Source organism: Staurois parvus, unplaced genomic scaffold (assembly GCF_062004578.1).
Source record: "Staurois parvus isolate SC_StPar_1 unplaced genomic scaffold, SC_StPar_1.0 ptg000230l, whole genome shotgun sequence".
Classification (NCBI taxonomy): domain Eukaryota; kingdom Metazoa; phylum Chordata; class Amphibia; order Anura; family Ranidae; genus Staurois; species Staurois parvus.
This window is the reverse complement of record NW_028318026.1, coordinates 5,649,339-5,672,770: the sequence shown is the minus strand read 5'-3', so window position 1 is coordinate 5,672,770 and position 23,432 is coordinate 5,649,339. Positions and strand designations below refer to the sequence as shown.

The following is a 23,432-nucleotide window of genomic DNA, read 5'->3' as shown; positions in this document are numbered from 1 at the left end:
AGTGAACTCACCCACCTGTCCATGTGTCCACCTTCCTTCTTTTTTTTTCTCTTTAAGAAATCACTTGAAAAACACCCCTCCAGCATTTCTGGCAGTGGCCATCTTGAGTAAGGGATGATGATTCATGTAGCGTTTACTTCATGGAATCTGTCTGCCCTTAGCTCAGGCAGGAGGGCGTCCTTAGCTGAGAAAGCTCCTCCTCCCCTCCTGAAGACTCCCGGGATTGATGACATTATTTGCCTAGGCCTAGAAAGCATAAACTAACTGAAGTAATTGGGAGGGGGGAAGGTTTGAGGCCTTCACACCATATGTGCAGAAAAACTGATGGAAACTGACGTGCAGATTTCACTTCCAGAGACATTGGTTTACATCAGTTTTCATGTGCACTTCAATGAGTTTTATACACGTTGCAAATTCCTGCACAGAAAAAAATCAGCATGAAATACTAGTGTTGCGAACAGGCCACATAGAGAACAATTGATTTTGTTGTCTCCTTGCAGAACAAGTGCAGAAAAACTGACATCTTTGCACCATGGTGTGAATAATTGAAAAAAAAATTGAGAATTAAAAAAAAAAATTTTTAAGCGTTTTGCTGTCACTACCTGCCAACCGCTTACCCACATTTTGCGTGCGAGCAGCAGCTCTTGGCAAAGTGACTTAACCTTGCATCGCTTTTTATTTCGGGGTGTGAACACACCTGCGCCCCCCGCTGCCACCCCACCTGTCAGTCCAGGGAGAGAAGTGAGAACACCTCACTGAGTAAAAGCACCACTACATTTTACACACACAGGGTAGATTAGCACATCTAACCCTTTGATCGCCCTTATTAACCCTTTGGTCACCCAACCAGTGCCATTAGTACAGTGTTAGTATATAGAATTTTTCACTGATCACTGCATTCTTGCCACTAGCGACATCAGCTAACAGGGTTAGTTAGAGCCCCACCCAGCCAGGGTCAGCTAGCGTTAGATTGCCCGCACATTATCGCACTCGCGCTATAGGTCGCTGATGACCACCATTGCTAATTTAGTGTTTGTATGGATCAAGATATTGATCACGTACAGAACCATACTAGTGCCTCCTTTGTATAGTGTCTCCAAAAACGCAGTGTTATCAGGATCGGCCCCGTTTGCTGCCAGCACTAGCGTTTAGCCCGTGCGCTGTTTTTCATGGAAGATTTGTACCAATTGATTGTGGGCCAAGGCAATTTATACGCACAACAGTACATGGCCTCTCATCCAAATTCAGCTCTTTCCAGGCAACTCGCATGGAAACCTATCACGGTTTCTGAATTTAAAACTCTTTTGGGCCTAACCCTCAACATGGGCATTACAGAAAAGAATGAATTACAGTCATGTTGATCCACAGAGCCAACTCTTCATATGCCTGTGTTCTCTGCTGTTACATATATGCCCAACATGGACTAGCAATGTACTGGTACGTCGCTGGACTTCGAGTGGTTCTACCGGGATGATGCTTGCAGCTACAGGCATCATTCTGGAACCGCTTTTTTTTTTTTTTTTTTTTTTTTTTTTTCAGCTGGCGGTCAGCTTTCATGTAATCCTAGTGGCCAATTAGCTGCTGAATTGTTTTTACAAGCAGTGGGAAGGGACACAACCCCCCCCCCCCAAATCCCCTGCTGCCTTCCACAGTTTTCTTGGGCTGTCCTGTCCCACGGGGGAATCCGAGAATGACGCTGGCAGTTCCGCTGGCTGATCATAGAGCTGATCAGAGACCGGAATGCTTCCAATCATCTCTATAGTCTGAGACCAGAAGCTACGAGCATTTCATCACTTCAGTTTCACAGGATATAAACCGCGCCATTTGTAAATTGGGTAAGCATCTGATCACACCAATCTTGGTGAGATTAGCTAGTATAAGGGCAGAGGAGATATCTAGAGTCTGATAGACTCAAAAAAGAATATATGACAATGTCTATTGACGTTATAGGGGATATTTGCACTCCCTGTGATAGCATTAAAAGTGATAAAAAAATAATGAAAGGGACAGTGTAAAAATAACTAAACAAAAAAAAGCACCCTTTCCTCCCTGCACATGCACGCTTTGACCCTGTGCTGGTATGTAAACAGCGGTTGTACCATGCATGTGAGATATCGCCGCAAATGTCAGATCAAGGGCAGCAATTCTAGCACTAGACCTGCTGTGTAAATATAAATTGGTGAGCTATAAAGGCTATCGATAATAAAAATGTAAGTACTTTGTTGCCATTGCACAGGCATACGCAATTTTAAAGCAGGTCATGTTTGGGATCTATTTACTCAGCATAACATCATCCTATATATTTTATCAAACAATTTGGCAATATTTTTTTTGTGCATTAAAATTCTAAAAAGTATGTTTCCCAAAAGATTTGCGTTTGAAAAATCGCTGCACAATTACTGTGTGCCATACAAAATGTCAACACCCACTGTTTTATTCTCTAGGGCCTCTGCCTTAAAAAGATATATAATGTTTGGGGGTTCAAAGTAATTTTCTAGCAAAAAAAAGATTTTTCATGTGAACAAAAAGTGTCAGTTAAGACTTGGTCTTCAAGAGTGGGTGATGTGTGGCATAAGTTTCTAATGATGGCCCTGAAATGTCAGGATAGTAGAAGCAACCCCTCCAAATGACCCCTTTTTGAAAAAGACCATCCAAGGTATTTGCTAAGAGGCACTGTGAGTGTTTTGCAGATCTCATTTGTTGCCGCATGTTTTTGGAAAACGAAAGAAAACAAAAAATATATTTTTTCTTTTCTTTTTTTTCACTTTCAAAACCCTGTGACAAAAATATCTGTAAAATACTCACCATGCCTCTTATCAAATTCCTTGGTGTCTACTTTCCAAAAAGAGGTCATTTGGGGGGGGGGGGGGGTGTTGTACTATCTTGGCATTTTAGAGCCTCCGAAACTGTGATAGGTAGTGGGGAAGTGATATGAGGAAATATGCCCTTTGAAAGCCTGGAGGTGGTCATTGGATTTTGGGGTCTTGTATGTACTAGGCTGCCAAAAAGTCTCACATGTGGTATCCGCATACTCAGAAGAAGTAGGAGAATGTGTTTTCGAGTATTATTTCACATATACCCATGGCATGCATGAGCAATATATCATTAAAGTGACAACTGTGTAAAAATAAAATTGTCATTCAAAAATTTTCTGGCAAAAAATAAAATGTTCCATAGACTCAACATGCCTCTCTGCAAAATCCTTGGGGTGTCTACTTTCCAAAAAAGGGTCATTTGGGGGGTTTACTGCCCTGGCATTTTAGCACCTCAAGAAATGTAATAGGCAGAAAGTAAAAGCTACGTAAATTCCTATATATATTCCATAGATTGTAGATGCTATAACTTTCACACAAACCAATTCATATACATGTATTGAGATTTTTCTACCAAAGACATGTAGCAGAATACATTTTAGCCTAAATTTATGACTAACTTTGAGTTTGTTGGATATTTTTTTATACCCAAACAATGGCCTGGTCAGGAAGGAGGGTAAATCCTCTGGAGGGCCAGTGGTTAATGAACACATCATAGTACACTAGATGTTAATGTAAACAAAAGCCTCTAATTTGCCTTATTAGGACTCTTGTGATGTGGTGCCAATGGTTGTGGCAAATTGAGGAGTTGAATAGCTTTGCCAAAATATAAAGCTAAGAGTGGTGAAAGAAGAAATGCCCTAGAATAGATATCAAGTCATCAATTCATTGGTGGTGTCAGTGGAAGGAAAATATGGGATGGAATCTAGGAGGCTGGGGGAAAGGGTGATCTCTGAGGGGTGTACCATATTGCAGTAGTGTGTTCAGTGTTTTCATGAGGCCTGTTTGGGGTGGAGCATGTTACACTGTATTCCCTATATCTTGGGGCTCCTATGGGATTTTGGGCCTGCTGTGGTTTGGAGTGCTAGGCATCTCTGCTTGATCAATAAATCAGTATAGTGAAGTGCTTTTTCAACTAAAGTTACTAATTCTAATACTGCTGAAAAATGACCAAACTCTATGCAAACATGAAAATAGTACACATAATTCCAATTGACTAAAAAAAATTGTTCCAAGTGAATTTTGTAATAAAAAAAATGCAAACATTTATACATAAAGTCCCATGTCTAAAGGAATTTTCTCGGGGGTAAAAGGTCATAAAATACTCCAGATCCTCACTACTGTGCAATTTTCACACTTTCCTGTGATCACTTAAATTTTCCCACACTTTCCTGTGATCACTTAAATTTGCCCACAGTGTCCTCCACACTCTCCATACATCAAGTGTTCTTTAGATGTGCCCTCACCACCTTAGGTGGACTTCTAAGTGTGTGTGATGTCTATGAATGCTTTACAGATCTGCAACTCCTGGATTCCTCCTCTCAAACACTCAATCTTCTCTTTCACTTCCCCGCTGTAATATTTGCTCATGAAAGATATAAATTCAAATGCCCCAATAGTGTAATAAGTAAACATGTATTGGCAGCACATACAGGGTTACACTCGAGAGACCTCACAAGCTCTCCCGTGTACTGCCCACTGTCGCGATGTTACAGCCCCACCTCCTTATGCGTTACATCCAGTCAGGACTACTTCAAAGTTGTGCATATGCCATACCTGTGGGATCTCTTTGGAAGCTGGGAATCATTGAACGAGGTGGAGAGGCAGGAGGGTAATTCCGCACTTTCCACCTCATCCAATCTGAGAATGCTTTGAATTCATTGAGAAAATGCAAGACTGAGTGGGTGACCTCCTTTGTTCACAATACAGCAGAGTAGCCACTCAGCAATGGACTCTGAAGCTAGTGGAGATCACTGTAGTAGCAGTGTATACTACAGTGATTTTCAGCCTCTAGGTGGATCCCAGAGATATTATATGGATTTTTACATTGCTCCAAGCTGGACCAATGTAACTATATAAAAATATCCATACATAGAATTCTTCTTGAACCCTTTAGCTGCCAGGTCTGTACGCTGTATGAATCTGACAGCAGGGGGTTTATACACAATCTGGTAGCTGCAGCCTCCGGTATTGTGTCTAAAACTGACAGGCAGATCTGCATTTCAATACATGTAGTGGAAATCAGAGGAGACATGCAAGGTTACACTCAAGCACATAACCACTTATATGCACGTACGAGCGTAAACGCATACATCAGGGCTCCAAAGCATGAAAACGTTGATTGCGATACACATGTTACATATTGCCATGCATGCTGGAGTGAGAGCAATAATTCTAGCACAAGACCTCCTCCGTAATGCTAGACTGATGACCTATAGGGGCTTTTGAAACGTCTACTATGGAAAATATAGGATACTGAAGTGTGCCGTTATTTCACAGGGGCACAAAATTTAAGGTTTGGCATGTTGGGTATCTGTTTTCTTGGCGGAATCTTGACTTTTATATTTCACCAAAAATGTGGGTAATTTATTGTGTTTGCCTTAAAATTCAGTTTAGTGTGTGTTTTTTTTTTTTTTTTGGTACTATCATGACATAAAAAATTAGAACTACCACTATTTTATTCTCTAGGGTGTCTGCGTTCATAAAATGTTTGGGGATTTTGTGTAATCTTCTGGCTTAAAATGATCTTTTAAACATGTGCAAAAAATGAAAAAACTGCTCTGGCAGCGAAAGGATTAACCTGTTGGATGCTCCTAGAACTTGCGTTTAAGACTTTTTTTTTAAAGCCCTAAATTGTCTACACTGCTCAAAATAAAAAGAACACTGAAAACACATCAGATCTCAATGGGGGGAAATATCATGCTGGATATCTATACTGATATGGACTGGGTTATGTGTTCGGAACGTAAGGATGCCCTATCGTTTGATGGAAATGAAAATTATCAAACTATAGAGGACTGAATTCAAAGACACCCCGAAAATCATAGTGAAAAAATGATGCAGCAGACTAGTCTATTTTGCTGAAATTTCATTGCAGCAACTCAAAATGGTACTCAGTAGTTTGTATGGCCCCCATGTGCTTGTATGCATGCCTGACAACATCGAGGCATGCTCCTAGTGAGACGACGGATGGTGTCCTGGGGTATTTCCTCCCAGATCTGGACCAGGGCATCACTGAGCTGCTGGACAGTCTGAGGTGCAACTAGCAGCATCAGATGGACCAAAACATGACATCTCAGAGGTGTTCTAATGGATTTAGGTTAGCCGAGTGTGGGGGCCATTCAGTGTTATCAATTCCTTCATCCTCCGGGAACTGTCTGCATACTTTTGCCATATGAAGCTGGGCATTGTCCTGCACCAGGAGGAACCCAGAACCCACTGCACCAGTGTAGCATCTGACAATGGGTCCAAGGATTTCATCCCGATACCTAATGGCAGTCAGGGTACCATTATCTAGGCTGTAGAGGTCTGTGCATCCCTTCATGGATATGCCTCCCCAGACCATCACTGACCCACTACCAAACGGTCATGCTGTACGATGTGGCAGTATAATGTTCTCCACGGTTTCTCCAGACCCTTTCACGCCTGTCACATGTGCTCAGGGTGAACCTGCTCTCATCTGTGGAAAGCACAGGGCGCCAGTGGTGGACCTGCCAATTCTGGTGCTCAATGGCAAATGCCAATCAGACTCTACAGGGCCCACTAGAGGATGTCAGGCCACCCTCATGAAGTCTGTTTCTGATTGCTTGGTCAGAGACATTCACACCAGTGGCCTGCTGGAATTCATTTTGTGCCTCCACCTGTAAAACCATTCCTGTTTTGGGGGTTGTCTCATTGTTGCCTATCTAGTGCACCTGTTAATTTCATTAACACCAAAGTAGCTGAAACTGATTAACAACTCCCTCTGCTACTTAACTGACCAGATCAATATCCCAGGAGTTTAATTGAGTTGATGTTATACTCTGATTAAATAGTGTTCCTTCAATTTTTTGGAGCAGCGTATATACATCCTTAGCGTCAAGTCTTGTGAAAAAAATCTTTTCTATGGAAACAGAGGACTTGATTTCAGAACTGCTGACAAATCACCTTTATATGATGAAGTTGGACACAGAGGCGGGCTATTTTTATGTATGCTTATGGATACAGCTCATGGAGTAGTACTGACTGTTAATCATCGTTCCCCTCGTGATGGCTTTACTCACTCTGTGGTTTTGCTCAGTGCATGGAATATATACAGATTCATGTAGACAGAAAATTAAACTGCTATTTTGAAACAATAGAGGCTTGATTTACATGCTCTACATTCTTCTGAATGTCTGTTATGTCTGAAGCCACAGGAATAAAGAGACAGCTGCTGGCCTATTGTACAGACACAACAGATTCTGTGCATACAAATCCTGTCTTCCTTAAAATAACGAAAAAATAAACTTGCTCTTTAAATTGTTAACATGATGTTTAGTGCTGATTGTGATTTTATGATAGTTTTTTTCTCTGATAATAGAAATCTCTGGATTTCTATGTTTTAGTTAGAAATCTCTTTTTAAACAAATTAATTTGAGACCAGAAACTGTAATTCTCTGACCTCAGTTTGCTGTGGAAGGTGCAAAAGAAGACTCGCTGCTTAAAAAAAACAAAAAAAAAAATTAAAAAGACATACATTGGAGGAGATTTACTGAAACTGGAGCACTCAGGATCTGGTACAGCTGTGCATGGTAGCCAATCAGCTTCTCACTTCAGCTTGTTGAATTGAGCTTTGACAATAAAACCTGAAAGCTGATTGGTTTCTATGCAGAGCTACAGCAAATTTTGCGCTCTCCAGTGTTCTGACCAAACCCTCCCCACAGTTTGTTCTTAAAGCTTAAGTTTAATCAGAAATAAGCACAAGGGGCATTACAGTCTGTAGGATGCATCCCTTGTGCTGCTGTCTCCCGTTAGCGGAACTCTTTCTCCATTAACCCCAATACATCTTTTAACCACTCTGCACATCCTCCATTTATAGATCCGGTTTCATTCATAGAAGCTGTAATCACGGCTTCTATGAATGGATGAGGGGGGCGAAATGGCTAGGCATAGTTGGGCACTCTTGATGAGTAGCTGTCACAGCTTTATCGGCTTTATTAACTCCCGTGGCATACGGGATAAGGGGGGGGATCATTCGAGAAAGGACACTTCAAATACACTTGTAAAAAAAAAAAAAAAAAAAAAAAAAAAGCAGTGCGACGCACACAGGCTTGTCCCACTGTCTCCAGCCAACACTGGAATACTGGGATGTAAAGAAGAGTATAATGGCAGACGCATTCTAAATTACACTTCTCTTCCTCTTGTGGCTATTTAGGGATAGCGGATGTTACTCGCTTAGAGTTGTTTGAGGTCACTGGTCAGTTAATTGCACAGTATATCTATAGTGAGGGAAGTAGGATTCCTTCTCAGGCAGATTAGTGAGGAGCCACAAAGCAGCCTGTGTGAGCACTGCAGTGGGAAGTGCAGCTTACTGCTGATAGAATGCAATGCTCATACAGGGCCCGTACTTTTATGTGCTTGCACGCACTGTGACTTCACATGAGGATTTTGTACAGTAATGATATGTTCAGGCCGGAATGTTACATACATTTGGAATGAACACACTTTTTTTTTTCACATCTGTGAATAAGTGACTTTTTCCCTTAAGTCATGAAGTGAAAGAGGAGATGGTTTTAAGTGTTCCTTCACTTGACAGTGCTGGCATTGAATGCGCTGGTGCTGACGTCTGGTGTCACCAGTTGTTGCAATGATATGTGCGTCAGTCCTCTTATCCTGAGTACTTCAAGGAAGAACAGGGCAGGGACACCTGTTCTGAACACCAACAATTGGCTCCGTGTCTTCCTGCAATTGCAGTTGTTCTCCCGCTGGCTCTCGTGACCCAAGCCAGCCCATGAGCCCACTACATTGTGCCAGGTCCTACGAGCAGCCAAACCCTGACCTACCCTGCTCTCTTTCCTAAATTCACCTGCCCAGACAGCCACCAGCCAATCGTAGGGCACTTGTCTAATATAATCAGGAAACTGGTGCTTGAATGACTCATTTATAGGTATCAATGTGTATTCACCACACAAAGTTGATGTTAAGGCTGCATTCACACTTGAGTGTTTTGTAGCTCGAAGGTCAAAAAAACGCTCAAACTTTGTTCTCTGTGGTGCCTGTTCGTGCGATCAGGTGTGAACAGGCACCATAGAGAACAATAGATTTTATAAGTTTGAGCTTTTCTGGAGCTTCAAGCTACAAAACGCTCAAGTGTGAATGCAGCCTTACTATATATGTTAGCTGTGGGCAGCTATCAGGCTGTATTAACGCTGTATGCATGTATGCATTACATAAACCTCACATGAGTACAACTTACGGATAACTAGCAACTGTCAGCAAGATACTGCATTAATTTTGCATGCTTCCTGTGATTGAACCTTTAGTGTTACTTCAAATACTTGGGATTACATCAAAATGTTTTATAATTTCTAATGGCAGAGCAACTTATATCTGTGTAACATAAGGCTGGACACAAAAACCAAAAGCAAGTCACACACAATACACAGGTACGATTAACCAGCCTTGTATCGTTGTTTCTAAGCATGTGAGAGACACACTACAAAGTGTAAAGCTGCCCTGGTACATCACGCAGCATTCACTCAGCACCCCCAAGAAATAACAGAATCCAACTGCAGTATTCTTGCACTGTCAAAACCTCCACTTGTATTATCACACAACACACAGGAGGATATATCTTATGGTCATCACAATCTGCATAATAACACACACTAATAGTAATGTGAGTATCACAGCATGAAATAAACACATCTTTGGCAGCGTCACAGCATAGAATGAATACATTAACAAAGCTACGGGAAGGAAGAGACCTCATCAAAACCATAGTGCACAGGAGACCATGGAGAAGCCTAGGACACGATTGAGACTGATGAGTCCATGCAGCCTTGGCAAAAGTCCCAGCGTCAGAGCGTCCCCTTTCGCACGGGAGGGCTTCTGATCTCATTGTGTCCAGGCCTCTCTTAAATATCCCGGTTCAGTGCTTCTGGCCACACTCCCAAAATGGGTGGCACCTTTCCCATTCCAGGAAGTGCTACTCAGAAAACCATTGAAAAGGTTCTTTGAGGTAAGAGTCACACCCAGTAACATTACTGGACAAATAACTCTTATCTAATACCCCCAATCCTAAATGCACAAACCAGTAAACATTTCTAACTACATAAACAACTTCTTATCTTTTTTAACATAAACATTTCTTAAATGCGCAAACAAGTTCACAAACAACTCTTCTCTAATTTAAGCAGGTCTAATGTCTTGTGACGCTGTAAGTTTCTGTTAACCTAGAAAATGACATCAATGGCATTCCCCGTGCTTCTGACATGTGGACAGTGATGATTTATTGTAAAAATCCCCTAAGAAACAAAGGGCCCAAGACCAGCACATTTCATAGGCATTACGATCTGTAATTATAACATATGAGCTATGTTCTACCTGTTCCTGAACCCGATGATATGCAAATTAGCCATTCTCCATACTTGGACATGTTCAAGCATTTTGGAAGAAGTGGGGGTGGGGGGGGCGGTGAGAACATATTTGCACAATATGGCAAACTTACCTCTGAGTTTGCTTTGCGTCAGCAATAACAGCTCTGCTCTTCCCTTTTCAATCCACAGCCGGCGATACCATCTTCTCTGAAGCTTCTTCCTCTGCCATAATCTTCCTAGTTTGATCATAGGGAAGCCATGGATAAGATGTCCTGCACATGTATGATGGCATTTCAGCATCTTACAGACTGTGCACTGCACTATGCATGTGCAGAAGGAAGAGCTAGTAAAATTCTAATTGCTGGGAGAAAGGGAAATGTGTTTTCTGTCATAAAACTGTTTATGCCAGCGATTTTCTTCACTGGATCAAAAGGTCTTTTTTCTGTATTTGAATTGTTTTAAAGAGAAAAAACAGTGGGAAATGAACATGTTATGCAGAAATTTATATATTTTGATATTTTGTTCAGACATACATTTCAATAGTTTATATAGCCATATTTATTTCACTTTTATTTAGCCATGTGTACTCAGAACGTGACAGCTGACAGCATTAGTGGCAGGGGTCTCAGACTGGCTGAAGTAACATACCGTTTGCCACCTAACCTTTTCAAGGAAGGCTTGTGCTGAAGATAATCCAACACCAATATTGTACAGGCATCATCGACCTGTGCTGTCAGTGTTCTCCATGTACTTTATGTACATAAGCCTGTGCCAGGCTTGTTACTCGGTCTGCCATCCTTCACTTTTTGAGGCCCATAAGTACAAAGAGTCCTGTATTAAAGTGATATGAAACCCAAAACAAAAAAAATTAATATATTGCAGCTTTTTAATGATTGGCTGTGTTAGTTTTCTTTTTTTTAGGCTTTTTTCCCTCTCTGTTTTCACCTAATCTGGTCAGCAACACACCTCCTGTATTCGAGTTCCTACACTCTGGATGAAGGAGCAACAAAGACACATTTGGACACCATTATTGTAAGTCTGGGGAGAGTGTTGGATGCACTAGCAGATTTACTGTAGATATACTAACACTTTAGAAGCACCCCCTCACACTGTTAATTGGTTTATCTGAACCCTCTAAGTGCTACATCAGCAGGACGGCGTGTTCTGTTGAAAAACAGACTTAATGGAAAGATCAGGCCAAAATAAGAATGAAAATTAATGCAGCTAAGAATTGGTAAGCTGTAAAATAATAGCCGTTTGCTTTTGGGTTTAATACCACGTTAAGGGGCATTTGAATGGCTACTGGGCTGTGCTGTTTGACCCTGTTGTGAACTCAAGAGTGATTTTCTTAGAGAAGGGAGTGAAGGTGCCCCAGTAACCATTAGCATGGTGTCCTCCAACAAAAGAGTGCTATCCAGTGCAATGACAACCAATGTATCCCCCCACAGCTTTCCTAGTTCAGTTTCTGATATCTGGGTTCAGTAGTGCAAATCTTAACAGGTTTCCCTGACACTGCTTTACTTTGTTGTGAATTCTGAGGTTGAATTTCTCCACAATGTCAGCAACTACAGAGATTGTATTTAAAGTGCTTTAATGGCTTGTTCAGAATATCTTAATACTTTTTAATGTGCATAGTCTGGGTAAAGGAGATTATATGGGAGGTAAAAGTGAGGTGTGCAATGGCAGCCTGCTTAATTGATGGGTGTTCTTTCAAGCAATTTGTGTGACTTTCTCACATCCTTACGTGCTTGTTTTTCCATGTTTGTATTGTATTAAATGTAGATATTATGTGCACTTTTCTTCTTGGTATCTCATAGCTGAGTTTGTCTGTACTAAGAAAAAAAATTAACTCCCGTGACAAAACTGTGCATAAAGCAATGGAATGTGTAGGTATTTTTCTGAATGTCAGGTACTAGCCGCTTCTTAATATTACCGTATCTTATTATTATCAGTATTTATATAGCGCCAAAGGGTTTGCTCAGCGCTGTACAATAGCAAGGGGGACAGAACATGAGACAAGACAGAAACAATACAATACACGAGGGGTTCGAGGGCCCTGCTCTTTCGAGCTTACAATCTAGGAATCTTTTCTTGTTTTGCAAAGAAAAAGGTAAAAGCACAGTCTGGACTTTAGTGACTACATCTTTTTATAATGCCCTGTTGTTTTTCCTTTCCTAGGATTCCTAGTAGACTGCTTCTGTGTCACTCTTTATATTTTACCCAACATTATGACTTATGTTGAGTTTGAGCTTAAAGTGTATGGAACGGTTATTTTTTAATTTTTTTTTTTAATATTAGTGTTACTAAACCCACAATAGTAAAATCAGTCTGTATATGCAGTAAAGCATGCTTGATATACTCACTGTGGAACCTAAGGGGTTAATCCTCTGCATTGTGTAAAAAGGCCATTTGATCCTTTCTTCTCTGCCCCTCCTCTTGTGGACATTTGAATGTCTTATCTCTTGATAAGACAGGCTGAACCATAGCCATTCTGCACATGCTCAGTTTGGTTTAGTTTTTTTTTTTTTTCTTGGGAGAGTGCATGTGATCAGCATAGGGCCAATCAGCACTGTCCAGAGAGAGGTCAGGGGTTCTGCATCCTAGAGAAAACTCCTCTAACAGTGCTCAGCTGAAGTCACAAGACTGCTCTAACTGCTGATGAGAAAAGGTATTTAGCAGTTTATATTTATTAAAATAATTGCATTTCTATGTTGTGTGTACTGTGGGAGACCAGATATAGTGAATGCAGGGTCCTGGGTTTAGTGACACTTTAAGCGTTGTCTACTTTGCAATCCTTTCTTTCCATCAGTGCTCCTACTGTCCAGGCTTTTTGCTTACATTCTCCTCAGGGTGGATAGAATGACCACTTTCTGCCAACCTTCCCCTGGGTGACACAAGTCCTTTTTTTTTTTTTTAGGAAAGCTTGGTTTTCACTGGTGTTGCTTGTTCCCTCTATAAACTACAAGTCGGCGTGCAGGCGCATGTTAGAGCTTCATCAAACCCACATTTACAAACCCGTTTTATTTGGACATATTTCTCTCTCACAACTCAGTCATGCGCAGAATGGCAAAAGAACAACGGTAACTAGAATGTGCAATTTCCCATGACAAGTCACATGTGTAATCTTTGAATGTGCACCCTTGGCTCCAGTGCAAGTGCACAAAAACAGTAGTTAGTGAGAAAATGTACACAGAGGGAAGGATATAAAATATATATTGATGAGAAAATATTTATGCATTTTCACTCTAGAGGGAATTTATGTCCACATTACTTATTTCATTAACATCCCTTTGTTTTACATTTAAAGTATGACAAAAGGCAAAACTATTTTTTAGTTTTTGGATAGAGTGGAGAGAGATTAGAACCCCTTTCAGGTATTTTACTGTCTGTGCCGCCTGTTCTGGAGTCTCGTCGTCTCTATTTGTCCTGTTTACCATTATCGAAAGTGAAAGTAAAAGAAAATCCCATATTTTGGGTTGCCCCCAGAAAAATAAGAGAGGAAATCTTCTAACAGGGACACAAGTTCTGGTGATCCTGGTGACAACGAGGGATTCCCTCACTTTGGCAGGATTTCCTCTCACTTTTTTTTTTTTTTGGCTGTTGGACCGGAAGTGAAGGGAAATCTCCCCAAAGGGACACAGATGGGGAGAAAAAACTGACGAAGCTTATAACCCTCCCTTAATCCAAAAAGAACCTTTATTTTTATTTTACTGCTTTTAAGACATGTTAAGCGTGCATTTGTATACAAGAGCATTAAAGTGACATTAAAGCGTTAGCTTTTTTTTTTAATTATTAAAATAACAAACATGTCATACGTACCTGGGTACCCAATACAACATATTACCTCTGCTGCATTGTTTTTTGGGGGTATCACACTATATTATACAAATTGAATTTTTAATTATGGAATAATTGCCTTTTATATCTGTGTCAATAAATTATTTTGTTTTACCATTGCAAATGGTCTTGCATACTACAAAGTCCTGAACTTCCAACCTACACCTGATTTAGGATGTGGCACTTAAATACAACTTTTTCACCATGGCACCACTCCGTGCATACAACCCATTAATTACTAATACCTGCTCTGTGCATTGGTTTTGCAAAGAACAGCCCCGATCCACCTCTTCTGGGGTCCCCTGCTGGCGCTTCTGGACAGGTATGTGTTTAGGGGGGCTGTGGGGGTAGCTGCTTTGAAAGGTTTTTTACCTTAATGCAGAGAATGCACAAAGGTAAAAACCTTTTACCTTTACAAACACTTTAATAAGATATTAGGCATACCATGTTTGTTGACCTAAGGAGGTGATGTAGATAGTTTATTCCTAAGCTAAAATACAGTATAAGCTGGCAAGGTGAAGAGAGAAATATTGTTTACATTGGACTACAGACAGATAAAAAATAATAAAAAATGCAGGTATGTGTCTGTTTACACTAGTTGTTTTTAATGTCCTGAATTTGACTTGGTATCGGCCCCTTACAAGCCCTGGACAACAGAGTTCAGACAAGGAGCTGGCGAAGTTACACAAGCAGCCAGTCAGTTTTGCTGCAACGTTCATGTGCTAGTAAGGAACATATGGACAGGAGGAGAAATCAAAGTGACAGAGAGATGAGCAAATCATTCAGCTACCTCTCCTTCACTGTCCAGTCACAGGCTATGGGCAGGATCAAGACCCAGTTGTGTTAAACTGCAGTAGAGAGAAATCAGGTTGGAATAGTTGTATTGTCTGGCAGGAATGTGTAAGGCTGGGTTCTCTCTTTTCCAGTGCGTATTAACTCTCATTTTTCCTGCATTATGTGCGTTACTTAGACTGCCAACACACCAAAACGTAAAAAAAAAAAGCGCACCACAATGTTTGTGTGTTAGAACTGTTTTCTTCTTAAATATGGGGAGTGAATGGACAGATATATAAGTCCTGTGTTAGGTAAAATAGATCACCTGTGTGTATTTAGCCGCTTGCCAGGAGCTGAGTACCGGTCTGTGTCCTGCTAAAAGTGCATTGCAAAATGTTTGATGCTTGTTTGGGTAACAGGACATCAGTTTCCCTATTATCTTGTAATCGGTTTATAATCTGGTACTGCTTTGTCAAACAAAATGGTTTTCTTGCCTAAATACTAACCGCAGTGTAGAGTAGAGTTAATTTTTTTTGTTATTTGGTTATGTTATTATTGGTAAAAAGGTTTTTAATTTAGTGATAGTTCCACTTTAGAGAGACATTGATTGTGGGTGTGAGTGATGAGGGAGCATAGATACTGCCATTGCTTTCTTATCCTTCTGAAAATTATATTTTTGTGGCTGTTATGCTGACCCTTCTTTCAGTACTTAATGACAAAACAAACATGCAAATAAAAATGTCTGACTTTTCTGATCTGCATACTTGTCCTGGGTCATTGACTCAGAGTACTAAAACCAAAGGCCAAGCATTACAACCAGGTAACTAGAATTTTCAGAAGGTCTGCACTCATGTCCGGTTTACTCGGAGGGTTTTTAAACCTCTGGGCTCTATGCCATCATTCTCAGGTTCCACACTGTTCATATCCAGCATCTTCTGTATTTGATTTCAGTCAGCTGAAGCTGCTTGGCAAAGAACGGAGTAAAAGCGGCACCATCCCTCGAGAATACAAAAGTGTTTCGTATCTAGTCAGCAGTATTTTAACCACTAGCCTACAGGGCACTTATACCCCCTCCCTGCCCAGGCCAATTTACAGCTTACAGCGCTATTGCACTTTGACAATTGTGCGGTCATGCAACACTGTACCCATATGATATTTTTATAATTTTTTTGTGACAGAGCTTTATTTTGGTGCTATTTAATCACCTCTGGGTTTTTTATTTTTTCTTAAACCAAAAACCACTGAAAATTTTGAAAAAAAACAAAATGTGTTTTTCTTAGTTTTTGTTATAAAATTTTGTAAATAAGTGATTTTTCTCCTTCACTGATGTGCGCTAATTATTATTATTATTATTACATCGAGTTTATATAGCGCCAAAGGGCTGAAGTGATGGGCACTGATAGGTGGCACTGATGAGGAGGCTGTGGTAGGTGGCTCTGATGGACATTGATAGGCATTACTGATGGGCACTGAAAGGCAGCACTCATATAGCACTGATAGGCGGCACTGACTGGCACTGTTAGGTGGCACTGACAGGCGGCACTGACTGGCATTGATAGGTGGCACTGACTGGCACTGATAGGTGGCACTGATGGGTGACACTGAAAGGCAGCTCAGATGGGCACTATGTGGCACTGATGAACACTGAAATGTGGCACTGATGGACACTGGCAGGCACTGATGGACACTGGCAGGCACTGATGGACACTGACAGGTGGCACTGTTGGGGCTACACAGATCATCAGGGTACACTGATCATCAGTGCTCTGATTATCTGTGTACATGTCCACTCCGCGGAATGCCGATTACTGGTTTCCTCTCCTCACGAGCTGTCAGCGTGACAGCTCGTGGGGAGAGAAATGCCGATAACCGGCATTTCCCTGTTTACATGTGATCAGCTGTGATTGGTCACAGCTGATTACATGACTGAGCCGACATCTTTGGCTCTTTCCGTTGATCGGTGCACCGCCAAACGCTGCGCTCCGGGAGCCGCGCATGCACAGTTAGAATGGGAGGATGTCCTATGACGTCCTCCCAGAACGAGAGAACCACCTTGCGTCCGTCTTATTACTATATGATGGGAACCCACCAGGATGGCTATTACCTTTTTATACGTCTGAGATTAACTTGCTATGTGGGAGGCTGCCATCGTCCAGCACACAGAATCAATGCTTTTCTGGGAAGATGTGTGCCGGGCCTTGGATTCTTCACCTGCTGGATGGGAGCATCAGCTTTGACAGAAATTCCCCCATGTCACAGTATTTATTTAGAGCTCATGAATATTTAAAGTCATGGTGGTGGGTATGCCCACAGGCAAACTCTAACATTACCTGAAAGTGACAGCGCTTTGCCTGTTTAGAACAGCCCTGCATTTAGACACGTATCTGCATGTATGTCCATACTTTACACATGCCATCAGCTTTGTTTTCCTAAGTGACAAAGTCTCTTAAATCCCCAGCCCTTAACCTAACACTTTAGAGTACTCCCTATTGCAACCTTCCAGAACCTAGCTAACCCCAAAAAACAAAGATATATCACCCAACTTTAAAGAGTAACGCCACTTTTGTTGAGAAAAATACATCCCCCTCTGGATGATCTAAGTACAGTACATTGCAAGGATTTTAACAAACTTTGTTGCAGATTTCTACCTTTTGTTGTTCTGAGGAAATAGCTGTTTGTGTCCATGTGCAGAGTGAATCTGTATGGGAGTAGTTTTACAATTATTAACCAGCTTCTGCACCTGCAGGGCTCTAATGAAAAAAGTGGCATGGTCTGCATCCCTTTAGATGGGATTTCCCTTTGGGATTATCGCATCACAAATGACATTTTTGTTGCAGGGAATGCCAAAAATCTGACTTCTGGGAAAATTGGTAAGCCAATCACTCAAGCAGTAATTGAAATTTTCAGGCGACATTCTCTACACCATCTGCGTACAGAACACCTCCAGGTAGCCATATTGCTTTACAGAAAATTACAACTCTGCAGATTGAAAAGGAAAAGTAATTTTTATTAACATTTAATTACACACAGTTTAGAGCAGTGATGAAAGTGCAGTGCCTAAAGCTAGTGATCCAAGATTGATGTGTTTGTTGCATTTGAAAAGCTTTTTTCCCAACCCACCTTTCTGTATCTCAATGGTGTGAACATGACTGAAAACATTTGATCTTGACCATGCATACCCACACCGGGGAATGCAACAATGTTCTACTGGTATGATTGAGCCCCTGGATTACAATTTAAATTACATAAAATTGACTATACTCTGAGTTTAGTTCACTGATTGACTTTGTTTGTGGCTTGTAGTTGCACCCTATGATCGGTAACGAAATCGTCCTAATCGGTGCAACTCCAACTTTGTTGGAGTCGCACTGATTTGAAAAGTAGTTCCTGCACTACTTTTGCTGATTTCTGGTACAACTTGAATTGACATCTGTGCATGACGTCTCGCAGATATCTTCCAAATCGCACCTGAAGTCGCATTGACATGAGACTTTGAAATTGTGCAACTTTGAGTGAAGTTGCACTAAGTCAAAGTCGTATTCAGTGTGAACCAGGGCTTACAAAGTCCAAATGTTTGTTTTTATGGCCCCAGACATCCATGTGCAGTGAAGCCTTACATGGATAGAAGGTAAAGCTGTACTTAGTAAATAGCTAAGTACAGAAGGGAAATGCATATCGGAGAGCAATTTTATCTGTAAAACGATTTGTACAAATATGCTATAATGCTCCTGAAAAGTGATGAGATTAAAAGCAGGTGCCACATATACTTAAGTTTTGGTATGTCATAGAGTGAAGCAAAAAAGCATCAAGAGGAAAAAATATGGTTTCTTCTACAAAGATTCTAAAGGGCTGGACTGATTTTTTTTTTTTTTTTTTTTTTTTCTGGTACCCTTAGAAATGATTATAAATAACTGGATCACAGTTATATTTTAAAGTAACTGTTTTCTCTAATTAGTATCACATATGTCCTAAATCAACCTATTTAAATGGAAAAAATAGGCACAATACTGTTTGGCGTACATCATACTAAACATGAACCAGAGAAAGATCAGAGAAAATTAGAGACCAGCATCTTATAGGTAAAGGCTGTAAGATGATCTCCAAACAGCTTGATGTTCTTGTGACTATAGTTGCAAATATTTAAGTTCCGTGGGAATGTAGCTGACTTTCATGGGCAGGGTTGCAAGCGAATATGTGACCCCAGATTGAACAGAAGGGTAGTGTAAATGGTAGACAAGGAGCCAAGTGAAAATTTCCGATGAGATAAAAGCTGAACTCCAAGGTCTAAGTGCATCAGTGTCTGAAAGGAAGAAAACTCAGCAGGGACTCCTCTGTTGAATAAAAAAAAAAACCTAAAGCCAGACTGGAATTTGCTAAAATGTCCTTTGACAAGCCAAGGGGCTTCTTGGAGAATATCCTTTGGACAGGTGAGACAAAACTGGAGCTTTCTGGCAAGTCACATCAGCTCTGTCCACAGATTTAAAAAAAATTGATACTTTCAAAGGCAAGAACACAGTAGCTATTGTGAATTATGGAGGAGGCTCAGTCATGTTTTGGGTCTGTCTTGCTCTGTGTAGCACGGGGTGCTGTAATCTGTGCAGGGCACAATGAAATCTCCGTCTGTCAAGGAAGTCTGGATTGAAACATACTTCCCAGTGTCAGAAATCTCTGCTCTGTCACAGATCATGAGTCATCCAAAAGGATAATGACCTAAAAGTACCAAAAGAAGGCCAAGAACTAAACTGTGGACTATTCTGAAGTGGCCTTCTATGAACCCTGATCTAAACCTTATTGAAGATCTATGGAAAGAGTTGGAATATTGGTCCTGAAGATGGCACCTTTCAAACCTGAGACAGCTGGAGCACTTTGCCCAAGAAAGAATAGTAGGCCAAAGTATCTTGGCAGGTGCAAAAGTCTTATTGAGTGCTACAGAAATTGCTTGTTTGCAGTGATTGCCTATAACGTTTGACGACTAGATATTAGGGTAAGGTTCTCATCATTTTGTCTATGGCATTCTGTTTTTTATTGTATAAAACATTCTGTTGAATCAAAAGCAAAGTCTATTTTTTTTTTTTTTTTTTAAATATGGAATTCACAATGATGGATGCCATTTTCTTTTAATCAGTTTCAATGTCTTTTAGAGAAAATTGTGGGTGGTGCTTCTTTTGTAGCAAGGTACCAACAAATTTGTCTGTATTTCTGATTTTTCCTTATGTCCCTTACAGGTCTTATCTGTCTCCACACTGACTGGTCAGTGGAGGAGAAGCAGCAAAAACTGGTAAACTAGTCTGTCATTCTGCTTGCTCCTCCTATCATCATGCTCCTGGCAAGCTTAGGAGCACTTCATCACAGCTGTCCGGTTCCTTGTGCTGCTCCTCCATCTGCCAGTCTCAGCTCTGTTGTACAGGTTGCTGCAACATGCTTATATTAAGTCAATTTCATTTTCTTTTACTAGTATAATCATTTTTAATTACCAAATACTTGCATTGGTGCCTGAAGTAAAGTGTTAACTAGACCAGCAGCTTCTACAATTTGGGTGATTTTTACTGAAAAGAAACAAATCTGAAATGAGGCTGTTAAACATTGTGCTGGTTCCACCGTGTGATGCTGAGCATACAGTCTTGTACACTGTTTTCAGAGCTTTCCAACAGCTTTTGATTGCTCAGACCTGACCCATGGATCTATGGTTTCTGCACTAATTGATCAGTTCTTGGGAGTAAATTGATTGGAAATGTCTTTTGACTGATATTATGATGGTTTGAATACATTCCTAGCACAGTTTCAATTGTTTGGTTGTATATACGGAGATTGTAAGCTTTCCCGAGCAGAGCCCTCCGAACTGTCTTGTCGTACCTTTTATTTTCTAAAGTGCTAAATATCAAAGGGTATGGCCAGATGAATGTTGTGTATTTGCTGTCTGTGTTGCACTCTATCAAAGCTGTCAGAGAAGCATTTTCAGTAGGATACGATGAGGGAGTAAATTAAAGTGGCAGACGTCTTGTGCTTTGTGTTAGCTATTGAGGTTTATCTGGCTGGGAATGCCTCCTAGACTTTGCAGAGACCACTGCAGTACAGTGAGATGTGAATACATATAGTTTTGTCCCTGCCATCCCCCTGTATTTCATGACATCAGAGTCACATGACAGACACAGTCCAGAATCACTGGCATTATACAGGGAGGAGGTGTAGAGCTGCTGCTTCTACTGCTGCTGCTGGGAGTGTGCATTCGACGTGCAATGAACTGCACAGGCATTGTGAGTGAACCGCATATTAGTAAAGCATTGCTACAGTTGTCCTTGAGTGTTCACATTCAGGTGGATGTTTCCTGGGAATATAGGATTATGAACCAAGTCAGGAATTAGGAATCTTCTAAGCAGTCTTCCTTTACAGCCGGTAGGGCTTCAGCTGTAGTAGAACTACAGATCTCAACATATCCAGGCAGCTAAAGAGTGCATAATGTCTGCCAGGAGGGCATGGTGGGACTTGATGTTCTGCTGCAGCTGGAGAGTTGCTGGCTGCATTTCACTGCTGTAATGGGATTTCTTTACCATGCAGCCCAGCCAGGGCTTCTACTGAACCATCAGTAATTTAAAGTGCACCTGTCATGCAACTTGTGTGTGGTATTTATTGATGTTATAATAGAATGGCAATACTAGAATTTGATTCCACAAAGTTACTTCTGTTGAAATGTTGCTGTTCTAGCTTTAAATCTTCCTGTACAGCACACGATGTGAAGGTCACAGTTTTCTAGTAACCGTCGAGCAGATTACATTTTATCTGTGTTTGGTGCATATATATATATATATATATATATATAAAATATGAGTTGCACGGTACTAGTCTAGTTTTCTCATCTGTTTCTGTGGTTGAAAGTAAATGTGAATGCTAATCGAATTATATTTTTTTCTTATAGCATGGTGTGTCACAAACATTTGACATTGTTTATAATAAAATTATTATTATTATACTGGATTTAAATGGCGCCAACAGATGCGTAGCGCTTTACAATATAAAGGGAGGCAGTACAATTACAATACAGTTTAATAGAGCAGACAACAGAGGGCCCTGCTCTTTAGAGCTTATAGTCTAAAAGAGAGGGTCAATTGATACAAAAGGTAATAACTGTGGGGGATGAGCTGATGGAGTAAATAAAGTACAGATATTAGGTGGGGGCAGGAAAGGTTTGTCTGAAGAGATGGGTTTTCAGGGATCATCTAAATGTAGACTGAATAGGAGACAATCGGACAGATTGGGGCAGGGAATTTCATAGGATGGGAGAGACTTGGGAGAAGTCTTGAAGGCAAGCACTGGAGGTGACTAGGGAGCCAGAGAGCAGGAGGTCTTTTTTTCAACTTTAAATCCTTTACTTAAGCTCAGAGCTGCTGATCTCCTGCAGCCTCTGTGTGACTACTTCTTGTCTGCATTCAGTCCAGGTTTGGCTGAATGGAATTCTTTGGGATGGCTGCGTAGGGACGCAGTGATGGCTGCGTGGACTTATAGCTTGGAAGGGTTCATGATGGTGACAACTGTGGACAATGTCTGTGTAGTGTGTTGAAATTACAACTTGTAGTCTTTGTTTAACCCCCCCCCCCAAAAAAAAAAACACAGGTAATGGTGCCCATACATGAGATCAGTATTAAGATACGGATAGTGTTGTTGCCCTAAAATAGGAAGGCACTGTAAAAGAACCTGCATGGAAGGATTACCAGGTATTTTTTTTTTTTTTTTTTATGAGAGCTGCCAATTTAAAAATATTGAAAATTACATTTGAAATTACACGAAGGGTGCTCAGTACAATACTACATGAAAAGCATGTTTACTTTTTTTGTCCTAGCATTGAGCTGCATGCAGGCAGACCATATTAGTGAATGGATGTGCATCAGCTGTAGGGACTCATCAGCACAGCCACGTTTGATGGGTACAGAGGAACGGGTGCACTGACCCTGACACAGACTGTTTATTCAGGGTTGTGCACCCATCCCGGTGTTCCTGTCAAACTCAGCTGTGCAGGTGAGTCCATACAGCTGATGCATGTCCATTCACTAATGCGGTCTGACTGCATGCAGCTCAGTACTAGGACAGAAAAGTAAACCAAGGACTCCTCACACTGTACAGGTCGAGTATGTGTATACGTATGTATGTATATGTGTGTGTGTCTGTGGTATGTATATGTGTATATATACCTTAGATTGTACACCCCTTGAGGGTTAGGGACTGATGTGAATGTACCATAAATATGTAAAGCGCTGCGTAAACTGACGGCGCTATACAAGTACCTGTAAAAAAAAATATATATATATATATATATATATATATATATATTATATATCAAAAGTTTTTTAAAATTCAGTTTACATATACAAATTTGGGCAGAACTGGCTGTTTTTTTTTTTTTTTTTTCATTGAGTGTATGAAATTGGTGTTCTCATAGATCAGAGTAAAATCACTC

At 40.8% G+C, this 23,432-nt stretch overlaps 1 protein-coding gene across 4 annotated transcripts in view; it reads left to right on the top strand.

Moving 5' to 3' along the window:
- Window positions 1–23,432, top strand: part of WWP1 (WW domain containing E3 ubiquitin protein ligase 1) — a 238,101-nt gene that overhangs the window by 50,547 nt on the left and 164,122 nt on the right. The window contains exon 1 of one of the 4 annotated variants that reach the window (XM_089679709.1): window positions 21,121–21,237. The exons of the other annotated variants lie outside the window; for them this stretch is intronic. The gene's annotated coding sequence lies outside the window, so the exon portion shown is untranslated. Of the gene's footprint in view, window positions 1–21,120; window positions 21,238–23,432 lie in introns of those variants that run through there. 4 annotated transcript variants of the gene reach the window in all.